Here is a 20,301-nt window from a genome sequence, read left to right as displayed (position 1 = left end):
CAATGAACTGTTCAGCAAACTACTCATTTGGCGACTGAAGTATCTAATTCTGTAATAGCTGCTGCATGTTGCATGGTGGGAGAAGATCCTTTTCAAAAAATTCTCTTGGTCTTTCTAATTTGTTCCATGTTACTGCTGTGGTTTGTTTGCCAGCTGCATTTCATCATTGGGTTAAATTCGCCATTTCCTATATTTTTTTAAAAGCCACTTTCCATTTTCTAATGACATCATGCAGTTACACCTCCATTGCTATATCGAAAAGCCACTGGAACATAATTACACGATGTAACAAATGCTTGAATGCCGAAGGCCTGCAAACATTTTATCGGGCACAGTTTGGAGGGGACAGAAAAGTTGATAGTGAGACTGCGGATTCATTCATAACTATAACATTCGGGATTTTGCGACATTTGAATACATTTGTGAATAGGTGATTCCAGAACCAGGGGCCACAGTCTTAGAATAAAGGGGAAGCCATTTAAGGCTGAGGTGATAAAAAGACTGAGGTGAGAGTTGTGAACTTGTGGAATTCCCTGCCACAGAGGGCAGTGGAGGCCAAATCACTGGATGGATTTAAGAGAGAGTTAGAAAGAGCTCTGGTGCTAGTGGAATCGAGGGATATGGGGAGAAGGCAGGCACGGGTTATTGATTGGCGACGATCAGCCATGATCACAATGAATGGTGGTGCAGGCTCGAAGGGCCGAATGGCCTCCTCCTGCACCTATTTTACATGTTTCTATTAATGTCTGAAGAAGGGTCTCAACCCGAAACGTCACCTATTCCTTCGCTCCATAGTTGCTGCCTCACTTGCTGAGATTCTCCAGCATTTTTGTCCACCGTCGATTTTTCCAGCACCTGCAGTTCTTTCTTAAACACCAGGTGATTAATGTAATTGTTTTAGTAACTTTGATATTACTTGGACAATGGAATGTTTTTGTTAAGGTTGCAAACCTATCAAAGCATTTGGGAGTTAAGGGGTTAAAGTAAGTTCTCATAAAAAGTCTGAGTTTTAAGGACAAGGTAAACATCAAGCCCATCCTTGTTTGGATCTGTTTAACTATTCGAATGCAGGCAATATTAAATGAACGTCGTATACCACTTCAAATCATGATTCTATGATCAAATGTAGGTGATAGATGTTTGATTTGCTTTACTGGCACAAGATGCATTGATTATTTTCAAGAACATCATAAAACAATTACAGTGAAGAAGGTGGGAGGAAGTCTGATATCTGTAAATGTTTGACCAGAGTCATTTCAGTTGAGGAATGCTGAAGTGTTAATATTGTATGGCACCAGAAAATGTTTGTGGGATGCTGATTTATGCAGAGCTGTTGATTTAGTGCTGGGGTATTGTTTTGCTGTAAGGTGATATTATAGGCCCAATTCAGGAGAATGTGTGGGACTCCATCTTGAGTTCTTTACTTTCCATAGTGCATGTTTACAATCCTTATTTAATGGATGCGCCAGCTGAGATGAAAGAAGCGTTTTTTTTGTTGTTGGCGGTTTTCTTTATATTTGGCACAGGAGCTTCTGGTCGCCTTGGTGCGAGCTTTCCAAATCTCTGCTGACAAGAGAAGGGAAGAAAACCTTATCACTGCAAGCTTGAGTGGAGAACAATGAAGATTGTCGGAACTTGTGGGGGGGGCCAGGGCACAGGGGGTTGGCGAGCATAAGCTTTGGAATGCAGGGCAATCAGTGCAATTGACACGCATGCATCGTGCCATTTGTGCATTTAATTCACTCTCTGCTCCCAGCAGTGGTTTTAGCATTTAGAATGAGAGACTTGGGTAAAGGAGATTAGTTTTTCTCATGACAATAGATTCTAAGACTTTATAATTCCTATGCCTCTCGGTGAGCTCTGCTTCTCACAGCCCCAGGTAGCTGGCTGTCGTTGCTTTCAATGGTCCAAGTTGTAATTGAGCTCGAAACTTCAATTCTGTGGAAAGTTAATGAAAAGTATGCAGCAGTGGTTTAGGAAAGCACCTCCTCCTGTTGGAGAGTGTGATTCCATTGGTTTCATTCAGCTGGTACTTTACCTGAATGGTCATTCTTCAATTGTAAACCCAGATTTGTCTTTATTGGCATGCTTTGCACTAGAGCTGAGCTTATGTACGCACTTCACAATGGCTGTCATCAGTCAGCAGTTCGAACGCTGGTTAATCTATTTTCTCTTCCTAACTCAAAAAATCCTTGGCCATTTATAAAGGAGCTACATCTGCACTAATTAAGATGAACTTTTATTTAGCCAAGTCTGAACATTTAAATCCAAGACATTCTGGATAAAAGTGCTGTTTATTCTAATTGGTAACACACCACCCTAGTAATTATTCTGTCAGGCAGTCTGCTGCATTTGCTGCACAACAGTAATGCGCACACAAACACAGCCAGGAGTACAGCCCCAGTGCCCCCCTGGTAATAAATAAATCCTTAAGCTTTCACTGAAAACATTGCTTTGTTTTCCTGTGTGTCTGTGAGGACGAAATCAACTTTTGAGTTCCTGCTCTTGAGTATTCTCAATTATTTTTTGCAAGGCTATAAATCTGTTAAGGAAAGCATTAGATTTAGTTATGAGCCTTGCAAGGGTTGATTATCCTTCTGAAGGATGTAATTTAAGTTCACAAGGAAATAACGAGTCCTTGGCTGAAGAGCTGCTAGGACCTGCGCATCAGTGCTCTACATGCACAAGCACGCTAAGACTGATGGAGGGAAAATTAATGATTTAATTCTTGGGTTAAGACTAAATTAAGAACAGAATGTACGAGAACATAGAGCAGATTAGGAGAGTCAAAAGTATTTAATTGTTTACATTGTTTAATTGTTACATGTACCAAAACAGAACAATGAAAGTCTTACCTGCAGCAGCGTAATAGGTCTGTAAACACGCTCAGCGATAACATAATAAACAAAAAATCATTAAAAATAAACAATATTAGTGCAAAAAAAAATCTGCAGTCCTTCACAACCAAGATAATTTGTAGTTCATTGTGTAGTTGATGTTTGTAATGCTCAAGAGGCTGATGGTTGGTGGGCAGAGGTTGTTCTTGAAGCCGGAGATCACGGTTTTCAGACTCCCCTACACTTTCTTCCCGATGACAGGAGAGAAATGAGAGCGGGGTCAGCATGGTGTGGGTCCCTGATGATGCTGGTTCCCTTTTTGAGGCAGCACCTCCTACAGATCAGGTAATAGGTTTAGTGTTCTTGACATTTTATTTTTGATGTGCCTACAGCTGCTTGTTGTTTTGTTGCACATGGAAATGAGTGGCTCAGAATTAGAGATCTTACTTCCATCACATAATTCCTTGCATGGTTTGCTCATTTTGCATTCTCTGAAGAAAGAGAGCTTTAGGAAACACCGAATGATGAACATTGTATGCATGCAATCATCCACTCTGGTAAAACACATATTTTGCCATTTAACAATCTTGATCATCAAATGGAAGTAAAGATAACTTTTTTAAAATGTAACAAGGTTTAAATGGAATTGCAAATAATGAATCCGGTTCACCCCTAAGTTTAGAATTTGAATACATTCAAAAATGATTTCTAACTTTTTTATAGCCAAGTGTCCTGGGATTTACTTTATAATTTAAGCAGTTGTTGATGTATCTGAATGCCAATGCTAGGACTTTGTAGTCTCAGACTTGTGCTGCCATTTATTAGTCACTGGCATTCCTCCAGTGACCTTCCATCAGTGATTGTCAGCAAGTTCTTCCTTAAGGGGCATGATCAAACAATGCTGTTTCCATCCTAAATTCATTCATACACGGACATTAAGCCTTTCTTGCAGGTTATTTCAGAGTAAAATCTTCCATGACATTGCTTCCACATTGCACCTTAACTCCAACCTCCATGGGGCAGCTTTAATTCTTTAGCTGTGAACTGGTCTTGTTTTGGAATAATTATATGTACGGTGTAGCTCTGTACAGCGAAAGGGGTCAATTAGCCCACAAGGTTCAAGAAAGAACTGCAGATGTTGGAAAAATGCTGGAGAAACTCAGTGGGTGAGGCAGCATCCATGGAGCGAAGGAATAGGTGACGTTTCAGGTCGAGACCCTTCTTCAGACTGATGTGGAGGTGGGGGGTGGAAGAAGAAAGGAAGAGACGGAGACATTAGGCTGTAGGAGAGCTGGGAAGGGGAGGGGAAGGAGGGAAAAAGCAATGGCTACCTGAAATTGGAGAAGTCGATGTTCATACCACTGTGGTGTAAACTGCCCAAGCAAAATAAGAGGTGCTGCTCCTCCGATTTGCGGTGGGACTCACTCTGGCCATGGAGGAGGCCCAGGACAGAAAGGTCAGATTCGGTAATGGGAGGGGGAGTTGAAGTGCTGGGCCATCGGGAGATCAGGTTGGTTAGTGTGAACCGAGCGGAGGTATTGGGCGAAACGATCGCCAAGCCTACGATTGGTCTCACCGATGTAGAGCAGCTGACACCTAGAGCAGCGGATGCAATATATGAGGTTGGAGGAGATGCAGGTGAACCCCTTGCCTCACCTGGAAAGACTGCTTGGGTCCTTGGATGGAGTCAAGGGGGGAGGTAAAGGGTGCTGAGCCCCCTCCTCTACTCCCTCTTCACCTATGACTGCACACCTGTACATGGTACTAACACCATCATCAAGTATGCAGATGATACAACGGTGATTGGCCTCATCAGCAACAAAGATGAGCTGGCCTACAGGGAGGAGGTCCAGCACTTAGCAGCATGGTGCGCTGACAACAACCTGGCCCTTAACTCCAAGAAGACCAAGGAGCTCATTGTAGACTTCAGGAAGTCCAGAGGCGGCACGCACACCCCCATCCACATTAACGGGACGGAGGTGGAACGTGTTTCTAGCTTCAGGTTCCTGGGAGTCAACATCTCCGATGACCTCTCTTGGACCCACAATACCTCTACTCTGATCAAGAAGGCTCATCAGCGTCTCTTCTTCCTGAGGAGACTGAAGAAGGTCCATCTGTCTCCTCAGATCCTGGTGAACTTCTACCGCTGCACCATCGAGAGCATCCTTACCAACTGCATCACAGTATGGTATGGCAACTGCTCTGTCTCCGACCGGAAGGCATTGCAGAGAGTGGTGAAAATTGCCCAACGCATCACCAGTTCCACGCTCCCCTCCATTGAGTCTGTCCAAAGCAAGCGCTGTCTGCGGAGGGCGCTCAGCATCGCCAAGGACTGCTCTCACCCCAACCATGGACTGTTTACCCTCCTACCATCCGGGAGGCGCTACAGGTCTCTCCGTTGCCGAACCAGCAGGTCGAGGAACAGCTTCTTTCCGGCGGCTGTCACTCTACTAAACAACGTACCTCGGTGACTGCCAATCACCCCCCCCCCACGGACACTTATTATTATTTTTTTAAATTCAAATCGTTTGCTATGTCGCTCTTCAAGGGAGATGCTAAATGCATTTCGTTGTCTCTGTACTGTACACTGACAATGACAATTAAACTTGAATCTGAATCTGAATCTAAAGCGACAAGTGTAGCATTTCCTGCGGCTGCAAGGGAAAGTACCAGGGCAAGGGGTGGTTTGGGCGGGAAGGGACAATTGACCAGGGAGTTACAGAGGGAACGGTCTCTGCAGAAAGCAGACAGGGGAGGAGATGGGAAGATGTGGCCAGTGGTGGGATCCTGTTGGAGGTGGCGAAAATGTCAGAAGATTATCTGTTGTATGTGATGGCTGGTGGGATGGAAGGTGAGGGCAAGGTGGACTCTGTCCTTGTTATGTGTGGGGGGGATGGGGAGTGAGAGCGGAGCTACGGGACATAGAGGAGACCCTGGTGAGAGCCTCATCTATAGTCGAAGAGGGGAACCCCTGTTCCCTAAAGAATGAGGACATCTCCGATGTGGCGTAGACAGAGGAATTGGAAGTAGGGAATAGAGTCCTTACAAGAAGCAGGTTGGGAACAAGGATAGCCCATATGGGCTCCCTTCACCAGGATGTCGAAAACTGCTCTTTACCATGGAAGTCAAACAATTTCCAAAGATAGACACAAAAAGTTGGAGTAACTCAGCGGGACAGGCAGCATCTCTGGAGAGAAGGAATGGGTGACGTTTTGGGTCGAGACCATGAAGAAGGGTCTCGACCAGAAACGTCACCCATTCCCTCTCTCCGGTGATACTGCCTGTCCCGCTGAGTTACTCCAGCTTTTTGTGTCTATTTGGCATCTGCAGTTCCTTCCTAAACGTTTCCTCAAACAATTTCCAAGTTCCACACTTCAGTTACAAACTCTATTTGAAAATTTCTAGCTGACTTTTGATAGTAATGTATGCTGATGTTTGCTGAAACTGGAATGCTATCTCCCCGCAATATCATTATTGAATCTTAACGGGTGAATTAAAAGAAAATACACCACCGTAACTTATCAATTTGGGTTGAAATTAAAGATGTTTCCAAGCCATTCACCACATCAGTTGATGCTGTTCTCTATCTTAAATGGTAGTTGAGAGTTGGATTTATTAGGCCTTTAAGAACGTGTTCCAAAATGATTGGCAGACATTAAAGTAATTGTGGAGTAAGCATAATATACAACCTGTAGAACAAATTTAATTGGAAATTAAAAAATAATATTTGTTTGCTTTTAATTGCATTTCTTGAGTTGCAAATGCCTGCCCTTGGTACAAACCCACTAAATAATGCTCTGCTTTTGTGTTACAAGCTTGTGGCCTGCATAGTGTTCTTTACTGAGATAAGTGGCCAAGAACACCCAGTTAACACAGTCATTCCAAACGCTGACAATAAATCTGGCGAGTTTAGGTTGCCATTGTTGGTAGTTGTTTTAAATCACCAAGTTGTCAACTGACACCAGCAGCATGGCTCCAGGTGCAGTATTTGATGTTATCGTGCAGGGAGTAGAGGATATAACCACTTGTTGTGTCATGAAACATAAAAAGCTGGCAATCGGGTAACTCAGAAGACTAATGGAATGCTTGATTATTTATTTCAAGAGGGTTGGACCGTGAAAATTGGAATTCTTACTGCAGTTGTGATTAGTAAGGGCACATCTGGGATATTATGTATAATTTTGATCCTCTTGTATAAGAAAAAGCACAATTGGAAGTTAGTCAACTAGAATCATTAGGATGATCATAGTTAGGAAGTGATTATCTTATGGAAATTTGAACAGGTTGGGTTTGTGCTCATTGGAATTTGGAAAAGTTTGATGATTTTTTATTGAAATGGAAGATTTGTAGTGGGTTGGAGAAGGTGAATGCTGGAGGATATTTCCAATCATTGGTTAGTCCAGGACAGAAGAGGGCATCGTCTCAGAATGAGCCAGCACCATTGTGACTGGGATGCAGTAGAATGTCTCCACTCAAAGACATGAGAGTCTTGTAATTCCTCACTACGGAAAGTTGTGGAGGCTAAATCTTTGAACATATTCAAAGCCGAATGAAGTGCAGATGGGCGTTTAAGAGTGAGAGGCAAGGGTTATGGAAATGGGCAGGCAAGTGGACTTTTGAACAGAGTTGGGTCAATCATGATCCTATTGAAAGGTGAGGCTCAAGAGACCATAGAGCCTGTTCTTATTTCTTATGGATATGATCACTACAATTCTGAGTATAAAGGTGCTTCAGTACATTGAAATAGTAAGGGATTAATTTTCACTATTTTTCCATCAAATTTCCAACAATGTGATAATTGGACAAGATAACAGAAAATAAACAAATCTAACCAGATGTTAGCTGATAGATTCTTGTGCACTTGCTACCAGATGATCTGGGTGGGTTTATTCTAAGTAGGATATTCCTGTTTATCATAACTAAGTTTCTACATTTCTGCATTTTATTCCCAAACACGGCAGTGTTGCAAGACAAGGGAGTTGTTGATTTGTTGATTATTGCTGTGCTGTAGCACCAGGCCACCTATTGAACAACTCGAGGTTCATCCAATTGTTATACAGCTTTGAATGTTCTCTCCAGATATATTCAGAGTTGGAAAATACAACATTTATAACTACCTATAGAAAATCTCTGATTAACTGGCATCCAATTGTTTAGATATCCTGAGGGGCAGGAACGTGAGCTGGGGATACGAAGTGCAAGCAGTGTGTGTGGCCAGAGCTGGTGGTATGGAACACTGGAACAGAGTTCACAATGTAAGCCAGATTTTTGGTCTACAACACCAGGGCTCAGGAATATGGGTTGGTTTATGGCCGGAACCAGGATCTCGAGTGCTTGTGCAGTTCCTGCTTTTGTTTAAACCCATGGACTTGGCTAGATATTTAATTATGCTGCCTTGCAATCTGTTTTTAAAACAAATAGTGAAATATGTGGTATTTGGGTAATGGGAGCAACATCCAATAATCCAGAAAACCTGCTAATTTGGGACTGTAGTGGCAACAAACATGGTGAACAAACAGTTGCTTTATTCGGTGAGATAATAGGTTCGAAATACATATACGTTGGGTCCACTAGCATAATGTCATTGCTGCTGCAGCTGAGCGAGGGTGTTGTCTCGAGCTCAGCTACCTGTTGACTGGACTGATCTCAAGGTGAGATATACTTATGTAGCAGGACACTCCCCTTAACCCCATGACATCACGTGACAGCTCTCGTAGCCACTGACGAAGGTTCGACCGCAAGTGGTCTGACTTATCAGCTGACACCACAGGACTACCAAAGTATACAGGGTGTGGGAGGGAACTGCAAATGCTGGTTTAAACTGAAGATAGACACAAAATGCGGGAGGGAGTAAGGTAGCATCTTTGGAGAGAAGGAACGGGTGATGTTTCGGGTCGAGACCCTTCTTCAAAGTATACAGGGTGCTGGTTTGTTGGGTATTGATTGTTAAAGAAGAAAAACAATGCAATTATTATGTACAGGACCTTCTGATTTTTCACCTTTGACATTTTAGATGGATGTTTCATATTTTAACTAACCATTAATCAAATAGCTTGGTGATGGATGAAGTTTAAAGAAAAAATCCCTGTAAATTCCCTTCCTATCCAACAATAGCACTTTGACTAGTGTATGGTGGCAAAAGTCATTTAGTGTCTCTGGTCATTTGAGCAATTTACTGGAGAGAAGCCAAATATGTTGACATTTCATTAATCATGAACAAATAAGACTGGGAAATATAGGAGAGAAAGATAGAAAAGGTAATTGGGAGGGGGGGGGGCAGGGGGAGAGGAAAGAACGTGTGATGTTCATCTTGGGGTGAAAAGAAATAGTTTTGCAACTTGAGTATATTACTTGGATTCGGTTAACATTTCCAAAGTGGACGTGCATTTATACCACATTACACGGTCCAAGGGGAAAACAAACTAAATACAGTTCATGCAGCAACTGTTAACTGAAGACGCTGTGGAGTTAACATCCAGACCAAAAATATTTTCAATTTTCTAAATTTGATGAATTATGTACTGACTGACAATTTTGTAAAGCCGATTTGTTTACTTTTGCATTAAATCATCTTCTTGCATAAACTATGTTATCCACTTGTTGAAATAGCAGTCTTTCCATTCTGTGCTACATTAGCCAGGGTGGCTTTATGGAGCCAAGATTGGGGTCGGTGTTCATAACAGGATTCCTCTTCTTCATAAACTTCTGGTGTTGCTGAAATGTACACATGTATAAGGCATGCGAGGATAGAAATTTACTTGCCTGTGAATATGGATTGAAGAGTTACATAGAAATATAGAAAATAGTTGCTGGAATAGGCCATTCGGCCCTTCAAGCCAGCACCTCCATTCAATATGATCATGGCTGATCATCCAAAATCAGTACCCCGTTCCTACTTTCTCCCCATATCCCTTGATTCCGTTACCCCTAAGAGCTATATCTAACTCTCTCTTGAATATATCCAGCCTCCACTGCCTTCTGTGGCAGAGAATTCCACAGATTCACAACTCTCTGTGACCTTATCATCTGGATGAAAAAGCTTTTCCTCATCTCAGTTCTAAATGGCCTACCTCTTATTCTTAAACTGTGGCCCCTGGTTCTGGACTCCCCCAACATCGGGAACATTTTTCCTGCATCTAGCCTGTCCAATCCCTTAAGAATTTTATATGTTTCAATAAGATTCCCTCTCATCCTTCTAAATTCAAGCCCTGTCGATCCATTCTTTTGTCATATGTCAGTCCCGCCATCCCAGGAATTAACCTGGTGAATCTACGCTGCACTCCCTCAATAGCAAGAATGTCCTTCCTCAAATTAGGAGACCAAAACTGCACACAATACTCCAGGTGTGGTCTCACCAGGGCCCTGTAGAACTGCAGTGGGACCTCCTTGTTCCTATACCCAAATCCTCTCGCTATGAAGGCCAACATGCCATTTGCTTTCTTCACTGCCTGCTGCACCTGCATGTTTACTTTCAGTGACTGATGTACAAGGGCACCCAGGTCTCGTTGCACCTCCCCTTTTGCTAATCTGACACCATTCAGATAATAATCTGCCTCTTTGTTCTTGCACCAAAGTGGATAACCTCACATTTATCCATGTTATACTGCATCTGCCCACTCACCCAACCTATCCAAGTCACCCGAGATTATGTTGTTCAGTAGTTGATTGGATAAGTGCATAATATAAATAGATAGATAGATAGATAGATAGATAGATAGATAGATAGATAGATACTTTATTGTCATTCAGACCTTTCGGGCTGAACGAAATTCTGTTGCCTGCAGTCATACACAGAATCAATAATAACAAAACATGTAATAAACACAAATTAAACATCCACCACAGTAAGTTCACCAAGCACATCCTCACTGTGATGGAGGCAAAGTCTTAGTCGCCATCTCTTCCCTCCTTGTTCTCCCTCTGCGCTGAGGCGATCGATCCAGGCCGAAGATGCCGCTGTATTCACTGTCTGAACTGTGATATAAAAAATAATTATAACACTGGAGGAGTTTTGGTGGAAATGGAATAGGGAGTGAGAGCAAAATTGGTGGACATCGGGGGAAAAAAACTATATTTGTTATTCCATTTCATGATTACAAAACATAACCAAATAAATCAACTTATAAGATAGACACGGTTATCCCAACCAACAGTATTGTGAAAGTCAGATACGTTCTTGCAGTCCTAGTCAGGGTGAGGAGAAAGTTGATTTTAACCTATTTGTTCTCTTGCACTTTGTTCATAAATTCCCAGCAAGTGAATGATCTGGAGTATTAGTGCTTGTTGTGTGAGTTACTTTCCTGTTTCAGCCATCCACTGTTGTCATCGTAGAGCAAGTAATGACGAAGACAAACGTCAATGCCTGGATTGATGAGTGAAATGAAGGGGTTGCCTGCCGCATGACAAATGATTAAGGAATTAGGCCTATTCTCACTGGTTTAAAAAAATGATGAGAGAGAGGATTAACATAATCATACTTTATTAGGCAAGTATGTTTTGCAACATATACGAGGAATTTGATCTGCCATACAGTCATACCAATAAATGCATCAAGATACACAAAATACATTTTAACATAAACATCCACCACAGTGACTCCTCCTCATTCCCCACTGTGATGGAAGGCGAAAAAAAAGTTTAATCCCTTCCCTTCTTTGTTCTCCCACGGTCAGGGGCCTCGAGCCTCCCGTTGACGGGACAATCTTGGCTCGCGTAGCCGGCGGTCGGGCCCTCCGCACCAGGGCGATCAAGCTCCCGCATCAGGCGATCAGATTCTGGGTCGGGGCTAATCGAACCTCTTGCGACTTTGGAGCTTCCCGGCATCACTCTCTACCCGAGACTGCGAGCTCCTTGATGGTGAAATCCGCAGGCTGCGGTTGGAGTGTCGATCCCAGGCAAGGGATCGCAGGCTCCGATGGTAAATCCACAGGTGGGGCCCAAAGTCAGTCTCAAGCAAGGCTGCCTGCTCCATGATATTAGGCCGCAGAGCGACCGGAGATACGATCTGGAAAACAATTGCACCTCGGGCAAGGTAAGCGATTGAAAAAAAGTTTTCCCCCAACCACATTCCCCACTCCCCACATAAAACAAACCAGAGAACATTAACACAAACTTTTTAAAACACACTAAAAATAACAAGAAAGGCAAAAGGACAGACAGACTGTTGACGAGGCTGCCATCGCTGACGGCGCCACCTGTATATTGTTCCCAAGGGGGCATTCTGGGGTAGATTGTGACAAGATGTATCCCCTCATTTAAGAAAGTAAAACTAGGTGGCAGTCTCAGAATGAGAGATCGCCCATTTAAAGCAGATTTTTGTTTTGAGATTTGGAGATTGAGTTATTGAATATATTTAAGAGTGGGATTGATAATTTATTAATCTGTTCGCGAGTAAATGGAAAGTGTATTTGGGTCCAGGATTAGAGTTGCCATGAGCTCATTGGTGAACTAGACTCACGGTGTCAAATAGTTTATACAAGGAACTGCAGATGCTGGCTTACTCCTGCTCTTGAATCTTGTCACCTTCTGTTCAAAATTAGATGGATTGGTACCTGAACTTGCCAACGTTTCATTGTACATTTTGACATTTTCGTTCTTCATTATGTGCTGAGATATTTCTGTTTCTCCTTCCAGCCTCTCTACAACTTTTCTGAGTAGGATAATCAATCGAGTCGCAGACTGGGAACGATTATGTTGTTCAGGTTTTTCTCCTAGAGGGACCATTATGGGTCTGGCCCACTTGCGATTTTCTTTGGCGACCATCATAGGTCGTTGCAGGTCGCCGAAAAATTTCAACATGTTGAAAATTCAGCGGCGATCAGAAAGACGCTACGACTCTTTGAGCGGCTGAGGAGACGACTCACGACCAAACAGGTGACACCCTGGCGACATGTGAAGCCTGTATGGTCGTGAGTAGTCGCCCAACGAGCCGTACCTTGTTCTGGTCGCCGCTGGATTTTCAACATGTTGAAAACTTTCGGCGACCTGCTGCGACTATGACGGGTGCCGGCAAGTCGCCAAAATTATCGCGTAAGTGGGACAGGCTCATAAGTGGATTCTGCTGCACCAATCAATGGTAAAATCATATCCTAAATCCTAGATTTGAGCTCAGCTACAACATGTTGAAGCATAAATGTGGTCCCAGGATCCTGGGATTAAAATGGATCCCTGGTTCTGATTGTGAGTAAAATGATGGCATTTTACAACAATCAGCCTCTAAAGCAATGGACTGCAGGCAACACATTGGCTTTGTATTTGCCTCCAACAATGGATGCAAATTGTGGTAAACAATGGAGGTAAATCTGTGGAAACTTGTGTGCTGTCCAAAAAGCTCAGTGTTGCCATCAGGGCTGTAGTTGCCACAACAAAGTGGGCCTTCTAGGTTCTCCAGAAACCTTGCAATCTGTGTGTCAGCAGATTACTGGGATTGGTGAGACTTTACCTCCGGCAAGTGGCAGTGATCCTGCAGCATGCACTGGAAGATGAGTTTTTCTTTTTGAATGTGGCATGATTTAAATTCCTAAATTGGATGTAGAATTCCTTGTGATGCCACAATGGCCAAATGTGTGCGCTGATGGGCAGTGACGGTGAAGGCAAAATTTGGGGTGGTTGATGATTGGGATGATTTTTAAGATTTCTTGTGAGTGTCTGCTTTCTGCTCTTGCTGCACAACATCTTGCCACAAAGCATCACGATGACAATGTTGTGTGTGCAGCAAACCACATAGACAAATTAGGGGCATAGTGGAGTCAGGAATTATGAGCATTGTCCAAAAGGTGGAACAAATTCTTTCAGGATATATTTTATTGTGAAGGATAATCGAAAGGAAGAACTTTTCATCATCAGTGATTAATTTAAAAACTGATGAATAGCTATGTGAACTGAAGTTATTAAGGGATGCGAAGTGCAGGTGGGCTTATGCAATTGCGTCACAAAGCAAGCTTATTGGTTGGTTGAGCAAATTTGAGCGGTTCTATTCCTAAGGAAGACACAAACAATCGCCCAGATGTACTAGGGGACAGAGGACCTAGAGTGACGGAGGAACTGAAGGAAATTTACAACAGTCAGGAAATGGTGTTGGGTAGACTGATAGGACTGAAGGCTGATAAATCCCCAGGGCCTGATGGTCTGCATCCCAGGTTACTCAAGGAGGTGAACGCATTGGTGATCATTTTCCAATGTTCTATAGACTCTGGATCAGTTCCTGTGGATTGGAGGGTAGCTAATGTTATCCCACTTTTTAAGAAAGGAGGGAGAGAGAAAGCAGGAAATTATAGACCAGTTAGCCTGGCATCGGTGGTGGGGAAGATGCTGGAGTCGATTATTAAAGATGTAATAGCGGAGCATTTGGATAGCAGTAACAGGATTGGTCCAAGCCAACATGGATTTACGAAGGGGAAATCATGCTTGACTAATCTTCTGGAATGTTTTGAGGATCTAATAAGTAAAATGGATAAGGGAGAACCAGTGGATTTAGTGTACCTGAACTTTCAGAAAGCCTTTGATAAGGTCCCACACAGGAGATTAGAGCACATGGTATTGGGGGTAGGGTATTGACAAGGATAGAACATTGGTTGGCAGATGACACAAAGCTAGGTGGCAGTATGAACTGTAAAGAGGGTGCTATGAGGATTAAGGGTGACTTGGACAGGTTGGGTGAGTGGGCAGATACATGGCAGATGCAGTATAATGTGGATAAATGTTATGTTTATCCACTTTGGTGGGAATCACAGGAAGGCACATTATTATCTGAATGGTGTCAGGTTAGGAAATGGGAAAGTACAACGAGACCTGGGTGTCCTTGTACATCAGTCACTGAAAGTAAGCATGCTGGTACAGCAGGCAGTGAAGAAAGCTAATGGCATGTTGACCTTCATATGGAGAGGGGTTGAGTATAGGAGCAAAGAGGTCCTTCTGCAGTTGTACAGGGCCCCAGTGAGACCACACCTGGAGTATTGTGTGCAGTTTTGGTCTCCTAATTTGAGGAAGGACATTCTTGCTATTGACGGAGTGCAGTGTAGGTTCACAAGGTTAGTTCCCGGGGATGGCGGGACTGTCATATGATGAAAGAATGGAGCGACTGGGCTTGTATTGACTAGAATTTAGAAGGATGAGAGGATATCTTATAGAAACATATAAAATTATTAAGTGATTTGCTACGCTAGATGCAGGAAACCTTTTCCCAATGTTGGGGGAGTCCAGAACCAGGGGCCACAGTTTAAGAATAAGGGGTAGGCCATTTAGAACTGTGATGAGGAAAAACATTTTCACCCAGAGATTTGTGAATTTGTGGAATTCTCTGCCTCAGAAGGCAGTGGAGGCCGAATCACTGGATGCATTCAAAAGAGAGTTAGATGGAGCTCTAAGGGCTAGCGGAATCAAGGGATATGGGGAGAAGGCAGGAACGGGGTACTAATTCGTATAAGATGATCACATTGAATGGCGGAGCTGGCTTGAAGGGCCGAATGGCCTACTCCTGCACCTATTGTCTTTGTAACCACAAATATTAATGATTACGACAAGGGTCTTTCAGGCCAATGACAGAAGCTTTGTATACGTGTTCTGCAAAGGCTTCTTCGTAAATATCTCCCAAAACTTGCAACCTGTATAACTTCAGCCATAATTGTGCCTGGCATGTTGAAACACAACCACCTGCAAATAGCCTTTAGGTCACACAATGTCCCAGCTGACAAACATGTTGTTCTTTTGTTATTGCTGGCTGAAGATCCTGGAACTCTCAATGCAACAGGATCTTTACTGCAAGGACTCCCAGGTATGCAGAAAATAATTTATGGTTGGCCAATAAAGCGCTGGTCTTGCCAATGGCAGCAATATTTCATGTGTGAATGAGGAAAATAAATAAGTACGCTGCAGATGGCACTGCTGTCCGGGAGGCCATATCCCACCAGGAACCAGTTGTAAAGAATACAAACCTAAAGGTAAAAATAATTAAAATAAGCACTAGCCCCACTGATTTGGATAGACTATTTCACCATAAATGGTCATTGCGAAAATATAGTCAGCAATAACCCTGGCATCTCATTTACAGAGAAATTATTGAGTGCAAAACAAACATCATTGAGAAATCTATATGAATGGTAAAAGTTGTTGCTTCATTGTTTCTGTTAATAGATCTTCCTTGACTTAATGAACCCGTCTAGACCAGCGAGAATAAGTGAGTTCGGTATTCCAAAAAATGCAAGGAATCATGGGATTTGTCAAAGGTCAAATGTTATAAATAAAAATCGAACAAAGCGCTGTAGATTCAGTGAGTATAGTCCAGTCTGATTTTTTTTTGTTGTCTTTTTTTCTAATTTGTATTTGTCAGGGGGCAAATGCGGGGGGGGGGGAGACTGGACCGGCTCTCGGCAGCTGCACACACACAGAACCGTGCCTCGTCCACAGCCAGGATTTAACCTATGTCCCCGGCGCCGCAAGCGCTGCTAAACCGCCACTGGACCCCCCCCCGACTCGAGTGTCCCATCCCCGCCCGAGGGGTGGCCGGAGACATCCGGACCGATGGGGCATCGGCCCCCAGGCCCCCAGCCAACGCAGAGAGGCGCCAACCGCAGCTCGCCTCCACCTCTCTCACCGGGCCAACCAACGACACCAGCGGCCCCAGGCCCATAGCCAGCGCGGAGATCCCATAGGCCCACATCCATTTTTTTTCCATTAAGCTCTTTTTCCCAAATCCCATTTCTAATATACTAATATTACAACTTACAACATTTGTTTATATTTATTTTTGCAAAATGAACTGCAGGACAATCTGTATCCCGTGTATGTAATGCATTTTTTGTGAGCATGTAGGTGAATCTGTACTAATAATCTTAAACCCCATTAGCACAATCCGGTAGGCGGCGCGACTCTGGCCAGCAGCGGCCTCTGCAGTCTGTCTGCGTTTTTATTATTTTCTGTCTGTGTTTTAATGTAGTTTTTGTTATTTTATGTTGGGGTGTGTGTGTGGGGGGATGGGGTGTGGGGTGGGAGGGAGGGGGAAACTTTTTAAATCTCTCCCTGCACTGGAGACCCGACCTTTTTCTCGTCGGGTTTCCGTTGTCGTTGAGGCCGCAACGAGGAGCGGCCTCCAACAGGAAGAGACCGGGGACTCTGGTGCTACTCACCGTCGCCGTCGCGGGGCTGGCCGAGTCCGGAGCGGTTGGAGCGGTGGAGGAGCGCTGCTGCTGCTGCTGCCGCTGCTGCTGCTGCTGAGTCGGAGGCTGCTGCTGCGGGTCTGCAGACAGCGGCACCGGGAGCCCGCGGATCCCTGGAGAGAGACCGCTTTTCGGGGCTCCTGCAACGGCGAATTCTCCCACCCGAGTTGCGGGGTCGAAGAGCTCCTGGAGCGGGGCCTAACACCATTGCCCCGCGCGGCTGGAACGGCCGCGGGACTTTACGAGCGCACACCGGGGGCTCCAACACCAAGACCCGGTGTGCGACCTCGCATCACCCGGCGTGGCTTCAATGGCCGCGGGACCATCGCCAGCCGGGGGCTTTGACTTTGACTCTGACATCGGGGGGGGGAGAGTGCAGTGGAGAGATAAGTTTTCTTTGGCCTTCCATCACAGCTATGTGATGGATGTTTATGTAAAATGTAATTATGTTGTGTCTGGGTCTATTTGTGTGTAATGTATGGCTGCAGAAACGGCATTTCGTTTGGACCTCTAGGGGTCCAAATGACAATTAAATTGACTCTTGACTCTCTTGACTCTTGACACAATTATTGTCCTTGAGATATCAAAGTTTTGCTTGTAGTGACAAAGATTTAACATTCAGATCCTTCCAGTGGCCTGGATCTAATGGTAGTCATGTGGAGAGCTGGGATTGTCAGTATTACACTGAGATTTGGGAGGAGAAGAACAGGTCTATTGAATAACTCCCATGTTAATCAACATGACCAGAGAAACCATATAATAACCATATAACCATATAACAATTACAGCACGGAAACAGGCCATCTCGGCCCTACAAGTCCGTGCCGAACAAATTTTTTCCCCCTTAGTCCCACCTGCCTGCACTAATACCATAACACCATAAGTAAGGGGATACTTCAGAATTTCTATCGTTCAGCTTTTATAGAAACATTATATGGTTAAATTTGTTTCTGAACTGTTTGGCTACAAATTAATCTTTGCTCTTGCTAAGAATAATGTTTTAGATTAGAGAAACACCATGGAAACAAGCCCTTCGACCAACCGAGTCCACGCCAACCATCGATCACCCATTCACACTAGTGCTATGTTTTTCCACTCTCTCGTCCACTCCGTACCCAAGGGGCATTTTTATAGAGGCCGATAAACCCATCAACTCGCATGTGTTAAGGATGAGGGAGGAAACCGGAGTACCCAGTGGAAACGCACACAGTCGCAGGAAAATGTGCAAACTTCACATGGACAGCCCCTGAGGTCAGGATTGAACCTGGGTCTCTAGTGCTGTGAGTTAGCAGCTCTGGCAGCTGTGCCACTGTGCCACCTTTCACAGTTTTGAAAAGAACAGGGTATGAGTGGTGGATTTCTGTAACAATTCACATGGGTGACCTGACTGTGAATTTTGGTAATTTTAGAGAATCGTGGAAGTTGTCTTAAAATGAACCTGTAAAATAACTGCAAACTTTCATGATCCATGTTATTGTGATTGTATTATAATTGCCTTCTTAATATTGACTTGGATAGCGAAGAAAAGACGGTAGACAGGACTTTGCCAAACGATTAAATGAGGTGGTTTTGGGAAGATGTGGGGAAGAGTCAACTTCCATTTTGTAAAGCTGTACTGTTTTCTTTGTAACACACTCCAAGTAGTTATCGCTCCAGTTCACACTTGACGAAAGAGCCGTGCATGTGTATTTTTAAAAAACTGATAAGCCATTCAGAATTTGTCTGGGGAACAGTACCTTCCACCAGAGCAGGGAAATTAAGCAATGCACTTGCTGTCAGTTGCATGTTGCTAAATGTATATGCATCAAAACTGCCCTGGAATCTCTTTCTCTTCCCTTCCCTTCCCTTCCCCACCATCAATTTAGGCCATGGTTTTCTGCTATTTTGCCATGTTCAGACGGAGAAGGGAAAGACTGGTATACACATGCAGCCTCCATGTGTGATATTTGGACACACATCCATTTTAGGGTGGGATATAATTTCCGGAATGCATTGAAATTTTTGTGCCTGTACAAGAACTGCTTTGTGGGTATATCAATGATGGGAGCGGGTATGTATGGAAAAAAGCTGATTCTACATCACTTTGCTTGTTGGCAGTGTGGAGGATCGTGTTGTTTAGATGCTAAATTGAATTTGCATTTAATGGAGCATGTCCCCTTCAACACATGACATGGTGTCTGTAAAATAAGTGGTCTGAATACTATTGCAAACTTTAGGGTCTGTCTGATAGTAAACAACTGGCAACCTCTTTCAGAAACAGAGCCTTGCTTTCTACAGTGTTATTTTTGGAGCTGGGAAGTACATTGAATTAAAAATTGGCTTTCACCTTTGGCACCAGAGTTCACTTTCAACATTGTTTAATGAAATGATCATCTCTTTAGGGGTCCAAGGATCCTATTTGTACAGGCAACCCCTGTTTTATGGCCGTTCACATTCCAACATATTGCAGTGTGGACTTTGTTAGGAATGCACCCCCCACCCCATAAAGCAGGGCTGCCGGCATTGAGTTTGGTTTAGATCTTGCCTACCTAGCCTGGGTGTGTCAGGACTGTACTATCTGTGGGGGTTTCAGGTTGGGTAGAAAAATAATTAAAAGTTTTTGAGCTTGGTCTGAGCCATTGTCAGGTTTTGATTTGACATACAAGCAAATCTCTATTTTGTATTTCCATAATCTGTTTGGAGACAAAGTGCTGGAGTAACTATGCGGGTCAGGCAGCATCTCATGAGAACATGGATAGGTGATGTTGTGGGTCAGGGCCGTTCATCAGTCGGAAGAAGGGTCCTGATCCGAAATGTCACCAATCCAAGTTCTTGAGAGATGCTGCCTGACTTGTTGAGTTACTCCAGCATTTTGTGTCCTTTTTTGTAAACCGGCATCTCCAGTTCATTGTTTTTACATTATAAACATGTCTCTAGTCGCACACAAGGACGTGTGGGATTAGTAACTTGTTCCTAGTCACACGCAAGGACTAAGGAGGGAATTGAAGGGGGGATTTCTCACTGCCGCAGTCCTAAATGCTTATCCATTGTACTCTTGGTTCCTCAGCTATGAGAACATTCACCTTGTATTCTCTCTGCATTCTGACTTTGGAACTCTGTGAGAATGTTGTAGCTTTCAATGAGATCTCTTCAAGAAAGTATAGGCTTCGTCAGTTCATGTCATCCCATAAAGTAAACCCATCATCTCTAGAACCACTACAGTCCACTACAGTCCAATGATGGCAATTACATCCTTTCTCGAGTAAGGTGACTAAAACTGTACAAAATAGTCCAGGTGTGATTGCACCAAGGTCCTATACAATTGCTGTAAG

General features: G+C 43.7%; 1 protein-coding gene across 2 annotated transcripts in view; it reads left to right on the top strand.

Annotated features, from left to right (window-relative positions):
• The window catches only part of cachd1 (cache domain containing 1), a 153,081-nt gene that overhangs the window by 13,435 nt on the left and 119,345 nt on the right, over window positions 1-20,301 (top strand). The window lies entirely within an intron of this gene.

This window comes from Leucoraja erinacea, chromosome 10, assembly GCF_028641065.1.
Source record: "Leucoraja erinacea ecotype New England chromosome 10, Leri_hhj_1, whole genome shotgun sequence".
Classification (NCBI taxonomy): Eukaryota; Metazoa; Chordata; class Chondrichthyes; order Rajiformes; family Rajidae; genus Leucoraja; species Leucoraja erinaceus.
The sequence above is the reverse complement of the archived record's forward strand: the minus strand, read 5'-3'. Positions and strand labels throughout refer to the sequence as shown.